This window comes from Passer domesticus, chromosome 4, assembly GCF_036417665.1.
Source record: "Passer domesticus isolate bPasDom1 chromosome 4, bPasDom1.hap1, whole genome shotgun sequence".
NCBI lineage: Eukaryota > Metazoa > Chordata > Aves > Passeriformes > Passeridae > Passer > Passer domesticus.
Genome location: NC_087477.1, coordinates 29037237 through 29063578, shown reverse-complemented (window position 1 = coordinate 29063578; position 26342 = coordinate 29037237). Strand labels below are relative to the sequence as shown.

Below are 26342 nucleotides of genomic sequence, written 5' to 3'. Positions count from 1 at the left end.
CTTCCAAAATAAACAGGCAAACCCAACTAGTTTCCACTTGGAGCTGGACTTCTCTGGGACATGGAGCCACTCCCTGTCAGCACAGCTCTGACAGAAGTGGGCTCCACTGCTGCTTTCAGCCTTTGGTTTGCATTTTTTCCTCTTGGAGTTTAGGACTTTAACTCAATGTGACAAAGATTGAAATTTCCAATAATTGAAGGCATTCCTGAACACATAAGGCTATCCCCATAAGAGGGTGACACAATCTTTTGAGGCAGATTTAATTATTGTCACCATTCCTAGGAGGCCAGATGCTTTAATGAGAGGGGGAGGAAAGTACAGTACAATATTCTCCAGAAGAAAAAAAGTAATACTCTGCACAGTTTTATGGCTTTTCCAAAGATGACATATTACCTGGATGATCCTTCTAGAATACTAAAAGATTATGAGCAGAATTATGAGTTTTCAGGTTCTTTTGGCTTCACATTATCAGACACATCAATTGCATGACATCCAGGGTGAAAATTACTATTTTATTGCTGCTTTTAAATCTCTCATTTTTCTCACAGAGAGACTTGATCATTTGAGGCCAGCTGTATGCAGTATGTTTGAAAAATGTGCTCCTTTACATGTGGTAATGAAGACCACAAGATCCCACTGGCTGTGTTTAACTGTCCTTGTATGCATATTAAAATCTGAGAAATCTTTCTTCTTATCAAAAGAGACAGAATTCTTAAAGCATGTATGCACAGTGATATGCAATCAGATTCAAGGTACAATTAACAAAGTAAAAAAAGAGATAGAATTATTAAAGATGTTTAGGAGACATATTTCTGGAAATCAGTCATGTAAATGAAAATTGAAAGGAAAAACAACTTGCATAAAGGGCAGGGGAACAATCGCTTTGTATTGGATGAAGCAGAGTAGAAACAAATGAAGGTGAAAGAAGAATAAACATTATTTTTATTTTAAGAAAGGACATAATTTTGAGTGTAGATTTTTACATAGTGTTTCGGAGTTCTTTGGTACAGTCATACCAATGCAGTCAAGCTCCAGAAGGTGATCCGTCAGGAGGAGAATAAGGTGATAACTTGGAGGAAAGCTTCAGACAAGTAAAGGATTGCTTTGCAGCTGGATACTTCAGCTTGTCATCTAACCCAAATGTGAGCAGCATTTCAGAAAGGACAGTAATGACCAGCAGGGCGGTCACCACTGGGATTGTGTGAGTAACAGCATTAGCAGTGGTCTCATAATTTGAGTTTTTTACTTTGACATGTGCTTGCCACATTTTGGATTCAGGCAGCTTTGCAGTTGGGGAAGAAATACCTGTTAGAAAGTTCAAAGAAAGTGATTTTATATTTCTCAGAGGTGATATCAAAATAGTTTCTGACTATGGCTTTGAGCTGTTCTTTGTGTGATTTTCCCTAAAACGACCCCTAGACAGTTTGAACCTAGCATTGGTTAATACTGTCAAGACTTGCCTGAGGAGCTCTACCCAAAATAAAACTTTGTTACCTCATAGCAGATGTGTGCAAATTAGTGTTCAGAAAATGCTTGCAGTGCTCTGCATGAGAGGACTGGTGTAAGCCTGAAGTACTATTGATATTCTCTCTACAGAGAGGGCTCAGCACTCTTGACAATTATTGATTATTGATGTCTGGTCTGGCTCTTCCAGTTTTGCATTTTTGACTCTCACTCTTCTTTTCATAGCATCCTATTTGGAATGCCATTACCCAGACTCTAAATGATCATTTACATGCATTTCAAAGCACAGGCTTTGTTTCTTACCTGGAAACACAGTGCATGTTACAGGATACATTCTGTAACACATCAGCACTATATTGCACAGTCTTTTGTTTGGATAAATCAGCCCTCAGATCATCCAGGAACAAAGCTGGCATCTGGAATTTATCTTCTGTGAGCCCTCTTAAGAGTGGGGAGAAAATGGCAGGAACATATAGAAGGCTAAGTAAGAGAAGAAACAGTGTGAAAAAGTGAATTCTACTACATTTTTTCTCCCTCTGAGCAGTCCTAAATATGTTTTCAAAAGCAATTTGACTTATGAAAAGAATCCTTTGCCCATTAGACAGTCTTCCCACTAATATATAAGCCTGAGCTACTTGCAGCTCACTCTTACCTGCTTGCTGATACTTATATAATGACCACATTTGCTGAAGTTTTAACACATATCTCAATTGACATCCTTAACAGTGGACATTGGACTCCATTGAAGTCCTGCCAAAATCAGCAAGTACTGGTGGAGTTTAAATTCCTTAAGCACATGCATATTTTTTAGCATGTGAATTAAACTATTGATCTTAAAGGGATCAAAAATGGCAGAGAAAGTTTTCTAGCTGATAAGTAGGTTACAAAGGAAAGGCTAATTTTAGGGTTAGTTCAGGAAAACAAGCAATTCTGGGGTATGGGTATGACAAACTCTAATTAGCATCTGTGAGGAATTAGAGGAGATTTGTAGAATAACAGTTCATGCACTGTTCATACTTTAAATAGCAATTTGGTCTGAGTGTGATTATAAATAAGCGTTTGCTTCTCATTAATTTTCTACTTGATTACTTAAGCTATTGTTCAAGTGCAGAGCAGAAAGGAAGTATTAGAAGCTGTTTACACCCTGCAAATGATATCAGAAATTATAAAGGAAATGTACAGTAATGAATAAAAGGACATCGATCCATGTGTAAAAATGTTGTGCCTGAGTGAGATTAAATTGTGCTGATTATTTTAATGCATCACCAGGAATAAATAAGTAAACCACTGAGCAGGGTGGCACAACTTCTTATTGATGTTTTTGCAAGTTCTTTTTTTTCTGTTTGCCTTGTCTTTTTCATCTGTAATACTTGCTGAAGTGCCTCTTTGCAAATCTGTCCTTTAGCCTTGGTAATAACAAATTACATAAAACTGCTAAATATATAATTATTAAACTTCTTATGTGAAAATATTTAAACATACTTTAAATCCAAAGAAGATTTTTTTTTCCTTGCAAACTTTGAAGATAAAACCTTGAAACAACTCACGAGTGATGAGATTTCTCATCAGCCTTTACTGTTGCCTCAGTACGTGGAGAAGGACCAAAGTGTTTATTCCACATCTTCTGTCAGCTGTAAATTCTGATCCAAAGCAGTAGAGACTCTCACTAAGCCCCATTAACATATTAATTTGCACACCCCTTGGGATGCAAATGAAGAAAAATACATGTGGTATAATGCATGCATGACCAAAGTTGCCAAAATTCATTTTTCAATGATACAACAGCCACAGCTTCCCTGGGCAACCTCTTCCAGTGTCTCTCCAGTGTCTTGTAAAGAATTTCCATGTTATAGCAAATGTAAACCTGCCCTCTTTTCAGTTTAAACCCATCACTACAGGCCCTGGCAAATATCTGTATTTCTTATAAGCTCCCTTTTACTATTGAATGGACACAATAAGGAGTCCCCAGAGCCTTCTCTTCTGCAGACTGAACAGCCCCAACTCTCTCACCCTTTCTTCGTAGGACTTGTTGGTTTTCACTTCAGGTCTGATGTTTTCTATATATTTCTGGAGTGTGTGGTTTTTTTGATGGCTAGGTGGGGATTTTAAAAATTTGAGGGTTTTTAAGGAAATACAAGAATTTTGTTGCCAAAATTATAGGGACACTTCATTATTCTGAAATATTGTGGCCATTAACTGCTATCCGGGATGTACAGATAGCACATATTTCCATCTCATGATTATCAAAAGCCATTGATAATGCCTGTGAAATGTGCCTAAATCAACTAAGAAAATGAAACCAGTCAGGACTCATGGTAGCATTGCTAGCACAATGGTTTTTAGGGTTAAATCTTGTCACACCTAGAATTTTAAAATGGCTAAAAAATTGGTGGAGTACAAAGCCATGTCCTCTGAGGGATAAAATGTATGAGTGCATTTTAGCATGCAAAACTTTTAAAGTAGTTATTTATTTTCAACTCAGCAGGAGATCCTGACAGCCCACCTCTTTCATGTAGCGTATCTCCTGTTATGTCTGAGATAACTGCACCTGAGGTGCAGCAGCTGTCTGTAATGCCCGATGAGGAGGTCGATGTCAGTGCTGGAGGAGTCATCTTTCATGGCATTTTGGGACAGGAAGAAGATGTGTTAGCTGTTCCACTGATGTAGACTTACATGAATGGAAATTATTTCTTTCTCTTGGACCAAGGGGTGAGTGAGCAGTGACTTAACCCAGCCTTGCAATAGTTTACAGTTCAAAGGAAAATGAGAGAAGATGAGAAGGGCTTGATTTATATACTCTGTGTGCTGTTTGCAGAGAAGGGCAACACAGTCAAGTATCAGAAAGGAAAAATCTCTGTGCAGTCAGACCCACACCCTAACAGTGTTTGCATGAGTACTGATTTGACTGGCCTGTCAGGAAAAATGTATGTTCTGACAAACTGATTTTGGCTATATACTGCATCCATTACACTACAGACTAAAATGCTATTCTCAATATATCTTACATAGCATGTTCTTCGAGAGAACTAGAATAATGAGTCTTGAATATCTTAAAACAACTAATATCCCTGTAGTGGGTTTTTAACAAAGGTTTCAAACTCACCCTTAATTACAGTACTTTTAATTCAGCTTTCAAAGTTAGGATGGTGTAATTTTTTGGAGTTCCTGAAGTTCCAGAATCTGAACTCAAACTACTTTTGTGAGACACAGTAATACCTAAATTCCAATCTCAGTTTTGGAAAAATAACTTCTGCTTAAATTGGCAATTTGGTCCTTGAACACAACAGGTGACTAGTATGTAAAGTGAACAATTTCTTCCTCCATAAATAGTGTATTCTGCATAGTGCATGATCTGGAAACATCAGTTTGAAGTATTACTCTTATGTTCTTTTTTGTCTAGTCATTTGTTCCCCTGGATTTTAAGCAGGTGCAATGTATAATTACAAACAGAAGAAAAAATTGCTTAAAATGTGCTAAGTAGCTTTGAATTCTTCCTGCTCATAAATGAAGCTGGTGAAATATCAAATTAGTTGTACCAGAAAAAATGCAGTTGTCTATAGGCACAAATTATCTAGGGGGGAAAAAATGAAGGGGTCTAATTACAGCAAAAATTATAGCAAGCTGAAATGTCACTGCAAACAGAGTGTCTAAGGGCTACATTGGGAAACATCAATATTTAAAGATATTCTTCAGGACATTTCCAGCAGCTCAATATGAAACATCTTTGTCTACTTAACACATAAATATTATAACATGTTGATATTTTGCACACATAGAAAAGCACCTTAATTCACTATAGGGAAATCAGGTGTAAATGTATTTCCATGCTCACCACACTGCCAAACTATTGGAATTTTAGGAGATACGTAAAGCATAGAAAAACTCACAGCTGTGTTTGATAGCATTTCAGGTTCTAATGTAGCCTTGACTTCTAACAAAATCACTTTAGAAAGTCAGCAGCTGTAATTCTGTAGCAAAATTAACAAACCTGATATCTTGAAACTAAATAAAATGAAATAGGAAAAAAAAAATCTTTCAAACAATGAGGTCCAGCCATTTTGTTTATTTGACCGTTTATTCATTTTTTTTTTCCAGAGTAATGGCTGACTTTGCTGGGGCAAAGAGTTTGCAGCAACCTGGGACTCCAAATACCAGTCCCAAATCTTCTTTGTGTCCTAAGCTGCTCTTCATCCCGCCCTGTTAGCCAGGAGCAAAGGGATGGTTGTGCCATCTATTTGACAATCTGGTTCTGTGTGCTTCATGGATTTCTTCATATCATTTTCTTTGTGACATGAATACAAACGATTGAGAGAGCCTTGGCCAAAGAATGGTTTAGGTAACACCTGGACAGCTCATCCATACTTTTTTTTTTTTTAATGTGGTTTTCATTACGTGGAAATTCAGAATTAAACCAAAGGTCTGTTCTTTTCACTTGTCTGCACTATTAATGCTCTGTGGGGGCTGCCTTCCACAGCTGGAAGTGTCCTGAGCTTGGTCAGAGCTTAATATTGCACAGTTTCCATTTGATCAGTATCAACAAAGAAATTTCTGCAAGTAGCAGGTCAGGTTATCAATATTTAGTTCAATGGAATGCCTGGAGAATTTCCTCAGGGCAGAACTAACATTCAGCAGATTTAGAGGAATTTCCCTGGGATACAGGTGGATATTTGACTTCTCCTCCTAGGTAATGGAACTAATCTCAACAAGATGTTTACCAGCAGTTCTCCAGATAATTGCTTCAGCTCAGAATAGAAGTTCAGAAGAAATAAATTATACTCATCTTCCAAAAAAAAAAAATTCCTCTTTTAAATTTATCTATTCAGTTTTGAGCCTGCTTTCTCTATTTTATCAACTGAAAGACAAGTGTCTATGTCACTTTTATCACATCCAAGTGGGTTATTATGGGATGTGCCACTGGCAGGCTCTATAAATAATTAACCACAGCTGTGCCATCACAGGGTGGAGGCTTGTACTTGGCAACTCGGGAGAAATGGAAAAGCTATGGAAAGTGATGCACAAGCCTGCTTGAAAATACTGCAGAAAGTAAGAGTAAGCTTGTATCTCAGCAGGAAAATTCAGCCAGGTTAAAATATTTTTTTATATCAATTCAGCTATGTCAGTGTCACTCTAAGTAAGAAAAAAAATAATTGTGTTTACTGTCATGTGTGACAGTCATTAATTCCATCTTAGGACTGCAGAAATAAAAAGAATTGCCAAACTATCCACTGAGATCAGTGGAGCTTCGCTGGGCAGTGTAGCCATAGAGGCTTACCCCATTTGAATTTCTGCTGGTTAGCAGCAGTGGAAATAGGGCTTGAAAAGAACAGAGACATCAAGACCTTGCTATTTTACAGATGTCATTGAACTTCTTTCTCAGGTATTTAACATATTTTGAAAGTTTTACCCTGAGGAGGGAAAAGGGACAAGCTTTTTTGCGGTCATGGATGTTACCACACACCTTTCAGCAGCATGAATTTTGCATACTGTTTCTTTCACCTTACTTGAATCTTCGAAATTTGGGTTGATTTGGTTCAGCTCATGTTAGGTAGGGGAGATGGTAAAAATTCTAAGGGATATTCTTGTAAAGCCTCATTCTTCTGTAATGGCCAGAATTTAACTCACTGAAGATGACTAAAGGATGCAATTTTGAACATTTGTACTTAGTTTCTATTTAGTTGCTGTAACAGAGCCAGTGTTGTTGACATTGTTTGTATTATGCTGTGGACACTAATTTGATTTAATAGCACCAACTTCAATTAGAAGCAATTAATTCTCAGTATTATTTGTGTAATGGAACCATATGAGTGTAATGAGAATATACTGAGAAGCTCTGGAAACCTGGGTAGCCATTATCAGTAAAGTGCATGTAAGTGTGGCAGTAACCATCTGGATTTCCCCAGTTACCCCTGCATGGCTTGCCTAAGTGTTCTAGAAAGACTAATATCCTTGATTAGTTTGGAAGCACAGATAATTAATTACGCTCCAGCAGCCAGAAAATATTTAAAAGCTTTTAATAGCTCTCATATAAAGAAAAAATAAATTTAGAATAAAACCATGAAAACATTGAATATGTGACCAGCATACTCCTAAAAGTGGAGTTTCCAGAATTATATATTGGCAGGGAATATTAACAACTGAACTAATTTTCCTTTTCATATAATGAATAGCGTATTGCATGAAAAGTGCCACTGATTGTGCTTGGATGTTGCAAGGTGAAGTTGCTTTTCACAAAAATTGCCAAGACACCTCACAAATATTAAAAGGCATTGTCTAAAAAGTTATTTACATTTTGTTTACACACATGATGAGTGTCTCCAATGTCTAATTTAGATAGGATATTTGATTTTGTTTTGTTCTACTTAACCTGGGATTTGTTCCGTCTTTCATCATGGCCATGCTGTTTCTCCCTAAGATAGCTTAAAGCACCTTGAAGATAGTAAATCTCAAAAAAATTACCTTTTCTTCAGACTTCATGTATTTTCCTAGTAATGAGATGCAGAAAGAACTTGCTTCAGGTTTTGAGAGCTGTGTGCAGAACAGATATGTGGTAATGTCAGGCAACCTTATGTGACCTTCCTGGTTCTTTGTTTTCTGTAAGAAGCATAAAAGGGAAAAATCAAAGAGGTGTGTGAGATGTTTCTGTGTAGGGAAAAAGCAGGTAGGACTGGTTGCTCAAATTAATCTGTTTGAGAATGTTAACTATTTCAGATCCTCATGGACTGACCAACCAGGAGAGTCCTTCCTCAAACGTGCTGGATTGGTAGGACTTCTGTTTGGAGATGGACATCTAGAACCACACAATTAAGTCCTCTTTAATGACCAGCAGAAGGGAATTTTTGGAAGGTGGACCAGTGAAGATGCTGTATAATGTCTGAGCATAGCTGCTCTGCCATCTCTCTCTTTTTCTTGTAATTAACATGGATACGTCCCCTTTTTGATCCTTTTTCATGCAATGTACTGGAGAAGATGGGGACCTAGGGAAGAGGGAAAAGGTGTTCTCAGGATGCTAAACTTACATAAAGGTGCACCATGAATGAGCTGGATGAGAACAAAATTTTAGAAAGTCCTCACAAATTTATAAACTTCTTTTCAGGTTTTGGCAAGCCCATTGAATCAGCGCATGATGCTAGAAGTCATCTCTTACTTCTTGTCTACATGTTGTCAAAAAATGTTAGCTGCTTCCAAAACAGAGGCATTTCCACTGGTGGTTCAGGCTGCTGTACAAAATAGCCAAAGAACTGGCAGGAAACTATAACGAAATGGCTCTGGGCAAACCCAAAGGATCCAGGATATTTCAGAAGATAAGTGAAAGCAAGTCTTTCTTCATTGAATTCAGAATGCCCCTGTGGTACCACTGTGGCATTGCTCATTTTTGAGTAGAGGAAATCTTTATTTCTTTTATATGTGATGCCATATTTGATCCCATCTTCCTAACTGTAACCATATGTCCTTGTCTTTAATGCTGAAAGAGGAGAGACTGGGTGAACCCACTGCACACTCTGAAATATTGTGCACTTTGCTGGATATGGAGAACAACAGATTGGTTTAAATAAATTACAGCTCGTCTTATAAATGGATGACTAAATTCCATCAGGGCTTCTTAGAGGTTGGTTTTGGGTATTTTGCCATCAGCAACTACAGTTGTACCATTCTTTGGATGTGTGATGGAGTTGCACTGCAGTTAAAAGGAAGAACAAAAGAAAATGTATTTGTTGCTCCTAGGTTTAGTCCCAGGATTGTTCAGCTTTTAGACTACACTGATATTCGGGCTGCTGTAGGGCACTGCCTACATAATGAAGTGTTCTTACATGAAGATCTGTGTTTATGATGCCCAATTCATTGTTAACTGAGGAACTGGGTGACTTGAGTGGCATTAGGTACATGGGAAAAAAGCAGAGTCTAGGAGCAGTGATATCATGGATAAGCAGGGGAGGAGGTGAAATTCCTGAGGTGTCTTCCTGTGAAGCTAACTATAGCCAAAAGGGAAGGAGCAGAGAGGGAGCTAGTGTCATGAATTCTGTGGATTATCAATTATATCTTACAAATAGTAATGGAATTTATATAAAAAGCCCAAAAGAGGATGTTTCCACTGCATAGTTAACCAGTGTGCATAAAACCTTCACTCATGACAGATATCCACTCTAGTAATGGGTGGTCACAGATCATTTTTCAAAGAAAACAATGCAACATCAGAGATCTTTTTTCCTGCCTTCTGCTAGCAAGGGCTACTTTGGGAATGGCAGGCAAGCAGTCTTTCCAAGTCATTTTTATGTCAGCTATGAATTGAATGAGGCAAAACTGTGAAATTAATTAAAACTTGTTTTGCAGCTGATCAGTCTTTCATTTATCATGTCTCTCTTTGGGATAAAAGGCATGGAGCGAAATAGCAAAGGAGGGAGACAATTAAAATAGTCTAAGCATAGAGTCTGGCCTAGCTTGTGACATCCATCAGCCTTCATCTACTGGGACTACTCATAGTCCAGCAATGCTGTAGGACCACAGTTTTGGAAATGGGGTGCTTGCAATTGTTTTATAGATGGAGAAGAAAACTTGTGCCTGCAGCTTAAAGTAAATGAAAATTAGTGTAGGGCTTATGTTCTAAGAGTGAATGAGAATGTTCTTTTGTATTGTACTTTAGATGTGAAACTAAAGTGTGCAAGACCTTGTGTTATACTCTTAGGCCTGAGATTACCTGATGTCATAAAACATGATGACACCAATATTGCTCATTTATGTCACTATAAAGATAAGTTTATAGTGGTACGATCAGTACTACCATTTATGCTACCTCACTTCAGCCTTACTAATTGTATCACTATAAAGCTATTTTATAGTCATATAAACAGTAGAGATAATGCTGTCAGGCATCAGCATTAATGTTTCAAATAAACCTACAAACACTTTATCCAGATATTTTTATGGTGCTAATATGCAAGCATTAGGGGCAAGCTCAGCATTGTAGTCTGTGATACTGTGGGCAGTTATAAGCCAAGAATGAGACAAGGGAATGCCCTTGCACTTTTCTCTACCTGAAATATTTATTGCCACATTTGCTTTTCATAAATATCTGACTATTGCATCTCCAACTGGGGATGTGCAGCAAATACAGCTCTAAGTGCAGGTCATGCTCTGAGAATCTGCAAGCACAAGTTTGGTTTCTGGCTGAGGGCTTGGCAGAGTTCTGTAATTCCTCTTTTTTTCTGGAAAAAATAGTGGAAGTTTAGATGGGAAAGTAATGTTTTTTACTAAAGAGTACATTGTTATTTTGTTGCCTCTTGAGCACAGCAGAAAGAAAAAAAATGAAGCACCCTCTCTGTGAGAATTAGTATTGGGTCTTGTTGCCAGATTCATGTCTCATCTATTTCTTCCACTGAAATTCTTGAGTGGGAGAATACCTCAGATATGTAAGGGAAAAATAAAAGGAAAAAAGTTTATGTCTCATAGGCTTTTACTGCTAATTTGCACTTCTGTGTCATAAAACTGAAAGCATCTGAAAACCATGATAAGTTTTATGTATCCAGCAGCAAAGGCAGTGACAGAATGCAGGAGTGCACATGATTATTTTATGGTTTAAGGGTTATTAAGCTCAAAAATGGATGACACAGTTCCACATGCAATGTGATCTCATAACCTTTTTTTTTTTCTGTAGAATGTCAGGTTTAATGAGTTTACAGGAAAATGAGCAAGCCAGCAAACAAGCAAAGACTAATACAGGGAAGTCTGCTACCATTGTTGATCAACCTTTCAGGTTGCACAGAGACATTGAGGAGGGATTGACACCCATGTTATGATACTTCATTGCTGTTGGTTCTGGCTGGCAGCAGGAAGAGCAGGCTGAAGCCAGGAAAAATGTGCTCCAAGATGCCAAAACAGGTGGGGAAGCTCAGCAGAGGTGATTGTCTCTTATCATGGACTGTGTGGAGAAGTCAGAGTAGCAGCTTAGATGAGATGCTTCATTTTCCACGTGGCTGAAAAGAGGGAGAATAAATTTTCCCTTGTTTGAAATGGTTTGAAAAATTGCACAAGTAGAACCTAGAAAGGACTTGCAGCGCTGGTCCTCATTCAGCCCATCATGGTGGTGCACACCAGCCTGGGGAAGAGGACTTTCCCAGCAGTCCCAGGACACATGGATAGCAAGGAAAACGCCATCCCAACTCCAAAGCTTTCGAGTGACAGTACAGCCTCCATTCACTTCTGTAATGCAATTGAACTCTCAAACTTCCATTTAGAAGACTCAGAAATTCAAGCATTTCTGCAGTTTTTCCTGTCTGCAGTTCTGTCCTGGTCTGCCAGGTCCTTTTTGAAACTCTCTCCTATAAAAGCTTGTAAAGGGCTTTTCAAATGGATGCCTAAGAGCTGCTGCAAATGAAAAAGAGATCTCTGCATTCAGTATCACTTCTGTTTGATATTTTTCATAAAAAGGGAGATGATAAAATGACTTTTTTAAATTCTGTCCAGTACACTGATGTTGTGTTCTGCTTTGTACCAGAGATGCTGGGTGGTGCTCAAATTAGATAATTGAAAATTTTATAAAACAGGCCCTGCATAAAAGCAGAATTCCTAGAGTCAAATGGTGAGGGCAGAAGGCTTAAGATCTCCAGAGCCAAAATTTTGAAGCAGTGAAATGCAATGTATCAACCTCTTACTCAAATTTTAACCAAAAGGGGAAACGTCCTACTTAGGATGGCCTTGGAATACAGGGTCAAAATGTGATTCAGTTAAAACATTACACAGGCTGTGAAATGAAGGCAAGAAAACTTGCTCAAGTCCCTGAAGCATGTTCTTCCATGTGTGCAGCCCTGCTGAAAATTCAAGTTTAATTCCACCTCATAACTAGGATGCTTCAGAGACACAGTAGTGTGCTTCCCACAGTGCTCCTTCCAGGGCTGTGACCCCTCTGGATAGGTCAAGAAATAGTGAGGATCTGTGATGTCATTTGGGATTCTCTGTGAAGCCTATTCTAAGGGGGATGCATTCTGTGATTATAAGCATGAAAAGGAGCCTCTCATTGGAAAACAAGACTTTTAGTCTAGACCTATTTGCCACATTTTTATATGGTATGATTTCTAAACTTGATGAATGTAAAAAAGGAAAAATCAATATCTTTTAATGCTTCAAATCAAGTCAATTTATTTTTTATAATTGATTTTCTTTAAAGTAAGACCTCACACAGAGAAGGAATTTTGTAATCTGTTGGTTTAAAGCAATCTGATGGACACAACATAAAACTTGCCTTAGGACTTATATTTTTATTTTAGCCACCTTGATTATTCCTTCTAAACAAGTAAAGTTAACTAAAAGAAGCTCTCTGTGTAGAATTTAGTCACTTACAAGATCATGGAATACTTTCAGATTAAAGTATCTGTTAAAGTATCAGATTAAAGTTTCAGTACTCTTCTGAAATGAGTAGTGATGCTTTAATATGACTTATCATTGTTGTGCCTTGACTCTGTGTCAAAGAGTTCTCATATGGTTTGAATAAAAATTTTCCAGACTGAGACCTTTCCAAAAGAGATGAGGAGAGAACTATCCCACACAATTAAAAGCTTTGTATCTCATTTAGAAAAAGAAAACATAATAAAAGAAAAAAGAAAAAAAGAAACGTATACATAATGAAATAGCTGTACATGGTTGGGTGGTTCTTGTACTTGAATTTTGGTGGAAACTGCCTTTTATATGGCTTGTAAAGGGAACATGTATGTTTAAAAAGTCAGTTCCTTGGTTTTTCAAATATTTAGTTGTGTTCTGTTTTTGTTTGACATGAACTCTCTGTAGCTGCTGTAATTGTAAACAAATCCTTGAAAATATGATCTGAAGGTATTCAATGCAGTTATATATGCTCAAGTATGCCAAGCTTAAGAGCTTGAAACACTAAAAACAAGAACAGCTCCTTTCAGCTTTAACTTAGACACCACTGATGGCTTCCAAATGTCACCATTAACTGCTTACCTGTCCATTGAAGCATGGAAAGGAAACAATGGAAGTAAAGATCTGTGTGATCCACTCCAAGTGAAAAATCTCTGCCCTGCCAGGAGAAAGTAAGATTTAAATGCTCAGTAAGATGTGAAGTCTATTGAAGGAAAGGCAAAAATAAGATATATTTTCTTGCATCTTGAATATTCAAGAAGACTATGCAAAAAAAATCTTTGTTTGATTGCTTTGTGGACATTCCATGTACTTACTTTGAATAAGTAGGCAAAGATAAAGCTGTACAGTGTTTTGGAATTTAACCCCTTATCAAATGTCACTGATATCTCAATTTATGACTTCCACAGACTGAGACATAAGAGGGCACTGAGCAAGAACATGTTACAGAGGCTGATCCAAGGGTTAATCAGAGCTTGATATTTTCCCTCATTCTTTGTCAGATCCTTTAGTGTGTCAGAGATGTGAATAAGGGTCCCAGGATGAGGTTAACTAAGGAAGGATGAGGTTAACTAAGGAGTAGGCAGGACTAGCAGACATGACTGTGAAGTAACACAGTTTTAGGCAGTTGTGTAAAATTTTAGCTGGCTCACCATGCTGTTTGGTCTGTATTTGTGAAACACATTGGGGTTTGTATTATTGTATTAAAATATTCAAGTCTTTCTTGTTTGCTGAAAAGGGTACATTTCAGTTTTCAGAGAAAAGATGATGAACTTCATTGAAGGCTCTGTTTTTAACGTTGTATGCACTTCTGAGAGTTACATTTTAAAAAGGGGGGGAGGGGGAATAGAGTAATTAGAAATCCACAAACTGTAGCAACCTCTGCTAACAAAACCTTTGGTTTTCCCTCAGCTCTGTGCTATATTTTCTTCAAAGCAGTGGACACACCAGAAAGGAAGGGGGAGCAGAAAATACTTTCTCAGCTTGGCATTCCTTTCTCTGACTCAGTTGAATTATTTTTCCAAATTGCCAGGAAGTGCCAGGCAGGTGGCCCTGACCCCACGCTGTCACACTGGGAAGTCAGGCCCTTCCTTCTGCGTGGTCAGCTCTAGGCTGGCTGTTACCTTTCTGCCTTGGGACAAGCCATGGCACAGGCACCAGAGATGTTCAGCCCAGCACATTTAATCCTCATGCTGACTCAACTGCCTTGGTTTCCTCCTGCTGTTCCATTAGTCTCCTGCTCTATGTAGCTATTGATTAGAGTGATACTTGACCCTCTTCCCAGCACTCTCTTAAAGTCTACATCTTCCCTTTCCTCTTGTTCACTCACTGTCTCTGTTGTTTCACTCTGTCCTTTAAGCAGAGTTGCTGGGGGATATTTTGCCAGTGCAGATGCTCCCCAGAGCCAAGTATTGGGTTGTGTCTAATTACTCCTCTAATGCACTGCGGTGAATCAGTCCTTTTTTCCCAGGCACTCAGGGCAGTAAGAAATAATTCATGACAGCAGCAGAGCTGCTTCACAGAAGGCTGGAAAGGGAAGCCAGGAGCTGAGTTTACTCAACACAACCGGAGAAACAAGAGGGGCGGATTCAGGCACAGGGGTTTGGAGCCCTGCAGCACAAGGTCTGAAGTCACATATATTGAAAAGTCTGATTTCAAGGGATAGATTCATCACAGTTTTTTTCATTACAGCTCTTTCATATTAGGCTTGGTGCTTGCCATTCACATTAACCGTGCACCTCCTACACTTATGGAGCAAAGGAATTAGGCAATAAAAAGCAATCAAAAAAGCAAAAGTAACAGATTAAGTTAGGGAATTATTGAGACAAATGAGCCTGTACTTTATTCTTAACAATCAGAAGTGTAGGTGTACTGGGCACCTTATAAAGGAGACATGCATCCCTAAACACCTCCTAAAATAAGTTCCTCATTGCAACTTACTTGTGTTTTCTTTTGAAATTTACAATAAACCCATGAATGAGATTTAAGGCTTATATATTCAGGTATGAAATACACAGACTCAGTTGGTTTTTTTTAATTATTCCCTGACAAATAGTGGTGAAATTGCTGATAAGGAGGGAAGAAAAGTACCTGTTCAAGTTATGATGTGGGGATTTCTGTGGTCCTTTCCATTATAACATGGACAGTACTGGGGAGCTGGATTAAAAAGCAGAGGGCTGGTGAGGAGGATTGTACATTGTTCAGGTGACCTTGCACCTGGGAATAATTCTTGATAAGCCTGTGTGAATACAGACCAGTAATCCTCTAGCATGGACTGAGTTTAATGGTGTCTGCATCTCTGATTTTGTACCTCTGCCCAGGCATTCTTTGGGGATCCCGCAATTAGCAAAGTAATGAAAATAAATTTCCTCTTTGCATTTGAGCCATGAGTCTGGGTTGTTCCAGCTGCCTGACGGTGTCAACTCACACAGCCAGAGAGACCATTGAGGAGAGGGCACTTTTTGCAAAATGGACAAAATACCCATTTCACTGTGTTGTGCGTACCTGGCTTTCCACATACTAACCACCCACAACAACATACACAGTGTGTCAGCCAAAGGAATCAATAGGAGTTCTTTCCAGGGCTGGAAATATAGATTTCAGTGGTGAAATACAAGGCATTTACCAGTCTGTTCAATACAGCAGGTTTGCTTCTGTAACTTTATCTGAATTTTCCCTTTTTTATATTTAGAACAATGCAACAGCAATATGAGACCATAAATTTTAGAAAGGTGATGCTGCCTTTTACATCCTGGAATTGGAATCTTTCCTTTCCATGCTGAATCTCCAAGGTCAGAGCATTTGATGACTGCTGAGAAGAGTTTTCTAAAACTCCAGTAGCATCAGTCATTGTACTTCTCAGCTTTTCTATTTCTGTGATTCCATTGATTTCCACAGATCTGAGTTACAGCCATGCAAAACTGCACTAAAGCAGGAGATAATTGAGCTGCTTACAAGGATACATCTTTAATGACAGAAAGCATTATTTGCCTGATCTTAAGGTTAACTTTCTGTGGTTTTTTTTCAATTCTTCTATCCAAGATGTTGCTTTCTCACCTTTTAGAGCATTTAAACTTTTTTTTTTTGGTGGTGTTTTTTGGTTTTGGATTTTTTTTCTGCAAAGTTATAGGAGAAACCTTATTGCTCTCTACATCTACCTGAAAGGAGATTGTAGTGAGGTGGTTGTCAGTCTTTTTTCCAGTTCATCCTGGACAAACAGTGGGAAATGAGGAGTACTGGCATTTCCTTGGTAACCAGCATATTTTGGTCTCACTCCTTTTCAAACACTCTTAGTTCAGTACTTATGTCAATGACATCTGAGATAGAAAGTCCTTTGCTGGCAAGGTCATTAAAATTTGAATGTATTGTTTAAGAATCAATAGAGGAGTATTTAGAGCAGCTTTCTGTGGCTGAATGCTCAGCAGGCTTAAGAATGGAACTGCATCCTTAAATATTTTTGAGATCAAGGCCCTTTCCTTCTCCTTGAATAAATCTATTCAATTAGTTTATGAGATTTTGATTTCTTTCTCCTGCAGTTTTCTTTTAATAACAGTTTATATAGGACTATACAAACTGTAACTATCATCCTGTCTGCTCCCATCAAATAAATCTGTAGTGATTTATCCCATGAATACTAAGGAATAAACTGTAAGATTGTGCATGTGATTTTTTTTAAGACTATTAACATAACTGTATTTTTCTCTTGGATTTTGCGTCTTCTGGCTTTACTGTCATGCTAACAAAGCTGAGCCACATATGAGAAAATAGCTTTATCTCCCTCAAATACCAATCTCTTACAAGTGTTCCTGCAAAAGAATGGCTTTTGGAATATCTCCCAAACCAACAGATTTCAACTCTGTCAGCTTTCAATGGAAAGTAATTTTAGATTTAAATTCCTTTCACTGCAAACATCCTTTCTGTGTGCCCCAAGACAGTCTCAAGCACTATTGGAACAGAATCCCTGAAGTTCATTACAAAGGATAAAATCAAAAAGAAAAGTATTATGGACATGATTTTGTCCTTGATCCCAGCTAGCTCAGGAGTCAGGCTGCTAGGATCTGCTGAGTTACAGGACTCTGCAAAAGAGAGAGCCCAATGCATGGCCTTATGTCAGGAGCAAGTGGTAATTTTTGCAGTCATGCCTTGGATCTCCATTCAGTATTAGAGACCCATTCCTGCCTTGGTCCAGACGGAGCACGACATACAGATGAATGGTTTTACTGGAGAATACAACCTGACTCAGGGATTCCAGCACAGGGAGAATGGAAACTATTCACTCGAGTTTTTCAGCAATTTAATCTGCCCTTCCTCTAGCATGTTGTGCTGAATGAGACCCTTCTGCTTCCCCCAGGCTATGTCAAATTAGTGAATCCCACTAATCTCACTCAGTAGTGAGTTTGTGAAGCAGGGGGCTGCAGTCTGTTGCAGAATATTTCTTTCATTTATTTAAGTACACTGTCTCTCCCTTTGGCTTGCTGTTTATCTCATTCCTTTGTCCTTTTCTTCCACTAAGGGAAAGATCTCCCATATCTGATATTCTCAGAAGTTAGGAAAAAAGAGCTCAACGGAAGAATGCTACTTCCAGTATACAAACATAACACTTTCAAGTATTGCAGGTGAATTTGACATGGCCACAGATCTCATGGAGAAGTAAACCACACTTAGCAGGTCAAAGTTAGTGTTTGTTGAAATCAGAGGGGAAGATCCAGTCTTCCGTATTCTGAAAGCCTCAGCTTTCTTTAAGAAGGAGAAAGGTTAATATTTACTGAGAAAAAATGAAAACAGAGCCTATATGAAATACTTGTTGAAGAGAGTCAGGAAAGAGCTGAGCTCAATGGACCAGCTCTTGTTTTCATTTGACACCAATTTCAGCAAAATGGAGATTTCACCTCTCAGAGATGGAAGGTCATGTAGTCCGTGCCACATCCTGTGGCAGTCAGCTCAATTTTAATGGCTTCATGGGAAAGTTCATATCGAAAACATGCAGAGTGACTGTCAACTTTACAAAAGAATTTTCGTCTACCTAAGAATATATAACTCAATGACTGTGTACAGTTAAAATTAATTTAAATCAAAGCTGCATGGAGATGGGCACATGAATCAGACTGGGGAGTGATGACAGGTATATTCCTAAAGTACCACAGCAGATTGACAGGAACAAATACTACTGTAATTCAGTTTTGTATATTATGGAGACAAAGAAGAAAAACCCAATCCTTTTGTTCAATAACTCTGTAGATCATTTATATATGAATGCAATATAGTGAGAAGTTTACTTCTGAGCCTTCTCTCACTATTTATTTCTGTTGACTCAAATTTCCCTCTTCATGGCCACTGCCATTTGCCTTTCCTGACTTTGTGTGGAACACCTGAGGTGGTGGTTATACTTGAGAAAGTATGTGTATGTTGGTGATTCCATACCCACATGGCAGCTGTGTCCTTTCCTGATTATCTGCTGTAACAGGTAATTTTTGAGGGCTATAAAAAGCAAACTTCAGATGTTACTTCCTTTTGAAACTGATGAACCAAGTTGACTTGGAAACTGGGAAATGTACAGGTGAAAAAGTACTGGGAATGCAAATAGAAATCAAGATATTTCAGTTCGAGATAAATCAGAAAAGATGTATTAGAAATTTATAAAATACTGTCTTAGAAAAAGGGACCAGACACTTAAACTTGCCCTTTTTAAACCACCAGAAAAAATAAATTGAAGACCCATTCATTTAGAGCTACTTGAACGATTTGAACTTCAGAAAGGCAACTAGAGGAACAAGAAATTATTGAACCAATAACATTAGGATTTGATGTTTTGGGAAAGTTTAATATATCCACAATGATTGCAGATAGAATACAAAAATAACAAGTAGACTTCAATATGCTTAAAAGAGTTTAAATCATCTATAAGTAATCTGGAGACAGAAGGCAACATCACTTTATAGACAAGGTACTTCATGAATTTTATAAATAAAGATATAAAGACTCCTGTCTTTAAAGCAGCCAGAACTAGCCTTTCTAAGACACAATGTAGTTCATTAAATATCTCTCAGTACTGAGCAAAAATTGTATTTTCTCTGTTCATCACTTCTCCTCAAACATTCATACAGGGCCATATTGGCCAACTGCTGGAGCACTTCATAGAAAATTTGCAGCAGAAAGCTCCACATTCTCATAAACGCTGCCAGCTAAATGCTCTGTATGCCTCTGAAAATAGTTTTTGAAAAGCTACAGAAAAAGTCAGTGGCTTGTGGAACTGGCTGAATCCTTGGGCTGTACACTAGCCAAAATATAAAAATTACCATGTAACCCGCTGGGGTTACTATATAGTCTTCTATTTTTAGAGATTCTTTACAAATTTTATTAATAGTGATATTAATATAATTTAATTTCATTAATAGTGGTATTAACTTTACAGCTTGGATAGCTACATCACCACTTGTACTCAGTATTCTGCAGAATTATTGTGAAGAGTAAGAACTATTCCAACCAATCTACAAGATGACACCCACTGGACTCATTTCACATTTTACCAAAGTTTCCCTTTCTCTGTCCACATTTATACCCTCTTTTATCTATTGTGCCTGTCTTTTCTCATATTTTTCTCTTTTTTTAAGCTGCATGTTTTTGGGGTGATAAAGTCTCACACTGCTTTCACTACAGTTCCTAGCAAAAAGGGCCAAATCTGCAACAGAGTTAAATAGTTGGGGGGCGGGGAGGGGGTTGTGGGTGAAAATAGGACTGGAAGATTGTCTGCTGCTCAATTATCCCAGTGTCATTCCCTGTAGGACCTTTTTATACCAGGAGATGGAAAGAATTGCAGTTCCTGAGGCACACTTTCCATGTCAGAGGGAGGCCATTACTTGTATCTGATACCCACAGCTCTGCATCCCTCATTAGATTAATCACTCCTCTCTGCTGAGAAGGATCAATTCCTCTGCTTTCCCTCTTGTCTGAGTTTTGCAGCAGAGCATTGCAACTGCCTTCTGCTGGATTTAGCTCTGTGCATCCAACTGAAGAGGTAAAAGTCTTCTTTGAGGCCTATTTGCCACAGTGACAGAAATGACAGAAATTGGCAGGGAATTTGTAACAGTGATTACCTTTTGCCTAATTGGAATCACCATCATTACAACTAATAACTTGCCAAGTTGTTCAGCTTGCTTGTCCATGATGAACAGTGGTCAATAGCTTCTATATCTTCAGAGGCTTTTCTGTCAAATGCGAGCTCTCCAGTAAGTCTGGAGCGCTGTGGAGATCAAGGAACAATGAAACCTTAATGGATGGTTCTCTCTGTGAAAAATATCATTTGTTTCCATTGTTTCAAAGTCAAAGGACAAGTTTACACAGTCTGACAGCAGAAGATTTTCAATAGGACTTACATCTCTAGGCTGGCCAGGCTAGATAAGCATGAGGTGGGAGCCAGCCAGGCTTTGCTGAGGCAGGTGTGGTTTTAGTGGTGGAGAGCAGAGAGGCCACAAGAAATTAGGTTTAGATTAGATATTAGGAAGAAATTATTTACTGTGGCAGAGGTGACACCCTGGAACTGCCCAGAGAAGTTGTGGATGTCTCTTTCCCAGGAGCGTTCAAGGCCAGGTTGGATGGCACTTTGAGCAAATTGATCCGGTGGGGAGGTGTCCCTGCCCGTGGTGGTGAGGGATGAAACCAGCTTTGGGTCTTTCAGATCCCTTCCAACCCAAACCATGCTGTGATTCTGTGATGTGCAGCCTGACTTTATCATGTTTCATTTAAGCCAGGTATCCTACCCTGGGCTTTCCTCTGGCCAGCACTACCCTTGCTTTTGGGTCCTAATTCTGTGCTAAGCTAAAATTAGATATCGGGTCAGATCTCCTTAATTTTAAAAAGTCATAGAGATCTCTGTTAAATCATGGGAGTGAGCATAGCTGCTCCTGTCAGGACAAAAGCCATCAGGTTAAAAGACTCTACACATGTGCAGAGCATACCATCAAAGCCAATCCCAGCTACTCTCTGCTGGGTTTCTACTGGAGAAAAGTTGCAGCTCAACAAATAAACAGATTTGGGAATTTGGGAAGGAGCGTAGGTTGAGGATAATTGGAGATTCAGGAAGCCTGCCATCCTTTTGTTCCCCCCTCTGTACAAGCTGACAGGAAACCTTAGAGAATTGTTTTTCTCTTTCTGTGTCTCAGTACCCCTATTTGAAAATAATATCAGTCTTCCTTACAGTATTTGAAATGCATGAGGAGCTGAATATCATTACACTTACTGGCTTTTACGCTAGAACTTCACATGCCAGCAAACAGGCACAAAAACCCATCAATAATCTTGCAATTTTGCCATCACACACTTGACCTGTGTTTTAAAATTCCAGCTTTCCTGAGTTCGCATCATGAAGAACATTTGAAATTTTTCAGAGAAAGCCCTCTAAAATCAAAGGACCCAGTAATAAAGAGAAACAAAGACAGAAAGTATTACTGTTTTTTCAGCAACCACATTAACATCCAAATATTTTATGTATGCAAAAATATGCATCCATGCCTATATTTTTTTAGATTTGTTTAAAATGCAGATAGCTAGAAAAGCAGATGCTTATTACATTTTTCATATACACTTTCAAGGGTGAGCTACAGTGTCTCCTTTTCTCCCAGATGGTAACTAATATCCTTTTCTCTTTTGTTATTTTTGTTTATTGTGTAACTTGTGACCGGAGATTTACAAATACCTGACTATTTATCATGCTGAAAGAACTTCTTCCTTATTAAATGTCTGCCTTTAATATTCATTTCCTCCATCAGTTAGGTATCAATAATAAACTCTGTGATTAAATTTATGGCTTACATCATTTGCTTTTAACCCTGGGAAAATACTATTTTATATTTTTTGGTTAATCTATTTTTCATTTTTTGGTTAATCTAATTTTTCTAGCCTACCTTTTTTTGTCTCTTCTAGTTCCTGTTTCTTATGATATTATATTTAAAGATTACTAAAAATGGTTATCCGTTTCAAATGTCAAATATTACCAGATATATTTCCTAATTTTTGTATAACTAGGATAAAATTTACAAGCAAAAGTAAGCCCCTTAGGAAATACTGTGCTTTGATCTTTCTAAATTATAAAATCTGCATTACCATCAAGTGAAAAAGGCTGGGTAGTAGTGTGAGTTGGTGTTTAATGGGTAGATAAACTTCTGCCATTCCTAATATGTTGTTTTTATCTGAGATCTCCTTATATTAAATGTGATACAGACTTTTCATCCAGAAATAGCTTGTGTTGGATTAGTATGCCTATGAATGGCTGTTCTATCCCACCAACCCACCTAATTACCTGTGCTGGAGATATTGATGAGAGTTTGGTCACTTAGTTTCAGTGTCATGCCCAGTGCTGTCTCTGGAGTTAATTCTAAGGGGAATGCTCTTCATTTTTGTTATCCTTAATGAGAACTAGGAGAGAAGGCTCTGCATTTATTTAATGAGAATGTCACGGTTTGAGCAGAGCTGGAGAAGTGAATTTGAAAGGCTGATCTTTATAATGAACCAGAACATTGTCAAATCACATCAGCCATGATATGGAATTGGGTTTTACAGCTCTGTGTCTTACATGAGGTCAAATAACTGTGTGCACGTGAATTCTGCATGCTTAAGCATATAACCTCTTATCTCTTATGGAAAAATTTATTCATGATATTCCTTTACACATGGTATTGATCACACAAAGTGTGTAGTGGGTTGGTGAATGCTGTTCAGGGAGAGCAAGAAAATGGAAAAAAATAGCACTGCTGCATACTTTATGCTTGCACTAGGAACTAGCTCTTAGAGACAAAATAGAGTAGGACATGGCTTAGGCAGTAATGTACTAAAGTAATTTTGTAAGACCTTCCTGATTAATGTTATATTACTTCTAGGCGTGATTGAAATCCACAGGAGTGACATTGTAAGTGAAGCAGGATCCCTCTGAAACAGAGAAGAACACTGCTTGGGTTGTACCTCAGGTTCAGCTGACAGTGGAGAGGATGCACAATGCACAGATGGATCATAAGTGGACAATAAACTTCTTCCTCAGTCTTGCCTCTCAGTTTTTCACCAATTCTGGCTCTGCTGTTGAATGGTGAGAATATCTGCAATTCTTCTTGTATAGCAAAGCCATGGGAAGATAATTGAAAATATGTTCTTTATTATTATTCACAGGTATGATGGGAGCAGGAACCTGAAATCCCTGATAATTGCAGAATACTCAAATAATTATCTTAAGACTAAACACTCCCTCTCTATGGTCTCTCCAGAAAGTTTACTCCTATGTGTGGTCTAATCCGTGTGGACAAATGAATTAGCATATCCATCTAGCATTTTCTTTGTTGTTTACATGTTGGAGGATCTTCTTAGGAATTAAGTGGGATTGCTTCAGCTCAAGTGAGATATGAAGACTACTTAACTCTACTCAGAACATAACCACAGAGATATTAACTAGGCCTGATCCTCCTCTCCTGAAATTGGTGGGTGGTCTTAAAGACAACAGTGATATGCCCCTTATTTGCTACTACACAAAAGAAATTCTCTGGTAGATAGCAATAGAGTTTCACAGTTAAACGAATTTTTTTCAGCCTGCACCCAACAGATGCAGAAAGTCTACAATACCATTGGTACTTCAGTCCCTATTTTTAGTTCTACAGTTCACACAGAGCCCAAGGAAATTACTGGATTCATCCCCACTGATTCAGCTAATACTGAAACTGCTGGAACGCTGGTATAGATAATGCTCAGGCAGTGTGGACTGGGTTTAGCTGTGCCACATGGCCCTCTGGAGCATTCCAGCTTCCTTTCTGGTTCATTTAACCAAGGGAAGGCAGCTGAACTGATCAGCCCAGGCCTCCCAGGGAAGCTGGAACTTGCAGAAGAAAGTTGTATAGTTCTCCAGCACGGAAACAAACATCAGCTGCTAGCAAAGCAGGGGGATACTGCCAGCAATTCAGAATGCCTGTTAGTCTGTGAGCAGTCTGTTTGTGAGTATCTGGCACTCAGGTGAAACCTCAGGTGACTTTCATATGCTCAGCCATGCCCTGACTTATGCACATTCAAGTAAAGCCAGATACAATGGTAGGCAACTTCTGGTACTGAAGATAAACTTCTGGGATTGTTCAAAAAACCTGGTTGTTAATGGAATTAAATAAGTGAGGTTATGATGGTTTATCCAAGCTACAAAAATAGCAGCAGCTACTACTTACAAAGCCATCTGATCTCAAAGTCTACCCATATACTTTACATACAGCACAGATTATAACTCCAAACTCTGCTGAAAATGCAGCTATTGTTGGGGGGGGGGCTGATATTTTACCATATTTTTCCAAATAACCTGTTACGATGGATAGAGCAGCTCCTATTAATTTTCTTTATCCTTCCTGATTACATAGATGGTCCAGAGCCAAAGATTTGGGTTGCTATTTTCCCTCTACTTTTTTATTGTTCACGTCTTATCTTTATTTCAGATTGGAATTTTAAATTAAAGTGCCTAAGAATAACATATTGCTGTATTTGGACATGTTGTCTAGCTAGGATAATGCCTTACCTGGGTCTTGAATTTCATCCAGGCTAACCAGCACAATGGAATGGAATGGAATGGAATGGAATGGAATGGAATGGAATGGAATGGAATGGAATGGAATGGAATAATAGAATTTCTAGTCCAACTGCCTGACAGCTAATTTCATCCACTTCAAAGGTTGTTTAAATAAACCCTGTCTATATTCTTAGAGAGCTCACATCATTGCTGCACTGAGGGAATAGTTTATGCCTTAAACCAAATTTTGCTGCCCCTTCCCAAACTCTGTGTGGTATCAAAGGCTCTAACTCAGGTAGCTTTGAAAGTTCTGTCTTCTTTTTGAATCTGGAATTCAGAATCTGGAATTCAGAGACTTGCTTGTCTCATTGTACAGTGAGATGCTTCTGCTCCACAACTGAATTTAGATAAATTTCTGTGAGTTCCAGGGACATGAGTGGAGTTGGACTGGGATGTCAAAGCTGGGTTAGTGGGACACACAGATAGACTTGAGGCCAAAGCAGAAGCAATCACAATTTAAGAACTAATTCCAGGAACAAGCTTGTGGTCTCACTCCAACTCCTCTGAGGAATGGCAGCCCATCACCCATTACCCACATCTTTCTGCACTGCCTGCTCGTGTCTGGATATTGCCCAAGGGCTGAATTTGTGGAATGGTGACCAAAACCCCAAGTGCTCCCTATCAGATCTTCTATTCCTTTGGAAGAGCTGAAGCAATCACCTCTCCATTTTTGTCCCATAACATAAACTCTTATGGGAACAGAGGGGAGATGCCACTTCTAGCAGAGATGTCACCACCTCAGCCTCAGGATCCTCTGTCCCTCTGTCCCTCTTTCATTGTTTCCTTGTGCAAAGCTTCAAGGGCTCTGGGTTTTATTAGGCTCAGCTCTGAATCTTGATCCCCACTGCTTTGCTGGCATTGAGAATCCACCCTCAATTTCCATTGTAAAGCTCAGAATGCCCTGTCCCTGGTCTCAGTGTGTCAAGAGACAGCATGGGCAAGTCCCCCTGCTTCTCTGCATCTGAACATGACTCATGCTGCTTTTCAGAAGAGCAGATCACTGTGAGTCTGTTCCTGCTTAAGGCAGTGAAGGGAGCACTTGTAAATGCAGCTGCTTCAGCTGGAGGTGACAAACAATAACAAGGCCTTTGGGGAGATAGGTTCTGAGCAGGGAAGGCCAAAATAAATGAGACATAGGAAGGGATTTATTGTATTTGCAGGGTTCCCAGATGAAGGAAGGAATGATGAATCTGACTCCATGTTCTTAGAAGGCTAATTTATTATTTTATGCTACTATGTAATACTAAAGAATACTAAACTATACTAAAGACTACAGGAAGGATACAGACAGAAGGCTAAAAGATACTAATGAATCTCGTGACTCTCTCTCTAGAGTCTGAGGCAGCTTGGCCCCAGTTGGCCAATAAGTCAAAACAACTCACAGCAGAAACCAATGAAACAATCACCTGTTGGATAAACAATCTCCAACCAC

The 26342-nt window shown here is 38.6% G+C and overlaps 2 long non-coding RNA genes across 2 annotated transcripts in view; one reads left to right on the top strand and one right to left on the bottom strand.

Moving 5' to 3' along the window:
- LOC135298825 (uncharacterized) overlaps positions 1-26342 on the top strand; it is a 98703-nt gene that overhangs the window by 61580 nt on the left and 10781 nt on the right. The window contains exon 5 of the long non-coding RNA XR_010360849.1: positions 23202-23404. This is a non-coding gene — a long non-coding RNA (uncharacterized LOC135298825). The remainder of the gene's footprint in view (positions 1-23201; positions 23405-26342) is intronic.
- LOC135298827 (uncharacterized) lies at positions 1838-25316 on the bottom strand. Its single transcript, XR_010360853.1, has 6 exons — positions 24860-25316; positions 23284-23425; positions 20424-20569; positions 13414-13489; positions 7921-8055; positions 1838-1944 (listed from the first exon to the last, which is right to left on the bottom strand). It is a non-coding gene; the product is annotated as an uncharacterized LOC135298827 (long non-coding RNA).